Source organism: Choloepus didactylus, chromosome 3, assembly GCF_015220235.1.
Source record: "Choloepus didactylus isolate mChoDid1 chromosome 3, mChoDid1.pri, whole genome shotgun sequence".
Classification (NCBI taxonomy): domain Eukaryota; kingdom Metazoa; phylum Chordata; class Mammalia; order Pilosa; family Megalonychidae; genus Choloepus; species Choloepus didactylus.
In genome coordinates, this window is record NC_051309.1 from 212087618 (window position 1) to 212088446 (window position 829).

The 829-nt window shown below is 36.7% G+C and overlaps 1 non-coding gene across 1 annotated transcript; it reads right to left on the reverse strand.

Annotated features, from left to right (window-relative positions):
- Nucleotides 1–401: 401 nt before the first annotated feature.
- LOC119530761 lies at nt 402–508 on the reverse strand. Its single transcript, XR_005216141.1, has one exon. It is a non-coding gene; the product is annotated as a U6 spliceosomal RNA (small nuclear RNA).
- Between the last annotated feature and the right edge of the window lie 321 nt (nt 509–829).

Consider the following 829-nt stretch of genomic DNA (forward strand, 5'->3'; position numbering starts at 1 on the left):
GCAGCTATAGAGCAAATCCCAAGGATGCTATAGGCTACAGATCCACCATGTCATTTACCTCCTTCCAGCCATTCCAACACCCCAGCATCCAAATATATGTATATAATTGCATAAAGTTTCAGTATTCATAGACCTTTGTTAAGTCTTATCTTGTTTGTTGCTACCCCTTCCTCTCACCTAATCTCTTTCTCCATCTTCAGGGGTGTCTAGGCAGTGAGCACCCTAACTTGTTCATATTGAAAGGGGGTGTCGACAGTATGGGGAAGGGGCTGCATCTGATTGTTGTTCTTAAAGAGGCTGTTGCCTTTGGGTTTTAGGACTTGTCTGGCACAGGAACACTCTGGTGGATTTAAGTTTCTGAGAGACAAAACTTAGTAAGTGCATCTTTTATTGAATATCAGAAAAATACAGAACACTTCATGAATTTGCATGTTATCCTTGTGCAGGGACCATGCTAATCTTCTCTGTATCATTCCAATTTTAGTATATGTGCTGCCAAAGCAAGCGCTATAATAGAAATTAAAATGGAGATTTTTAAAATATTTATTTATTAAATCCATTGAAATAGCAAATCCATTATGTGTGAGTATAATTATGTTTTTGGAAAATGGCTATGTTTTTAAAACCAAACAATATTTTAGTGAGAAGAATTGTATTATTGTACATTTTTGCAAATCTCTTTAATGTTTGGTTTAAGGGAAGACAGCTAGATTCTCATAGCTGCTCCTGTGTTCAGTCTGCTGTGATATGCTGTTAGTTTGTGATATGTGATAGGTTGAAGTACATGAAGAAAATCCAGCCTCACACAGATATAAATTTGGAAAAGGGA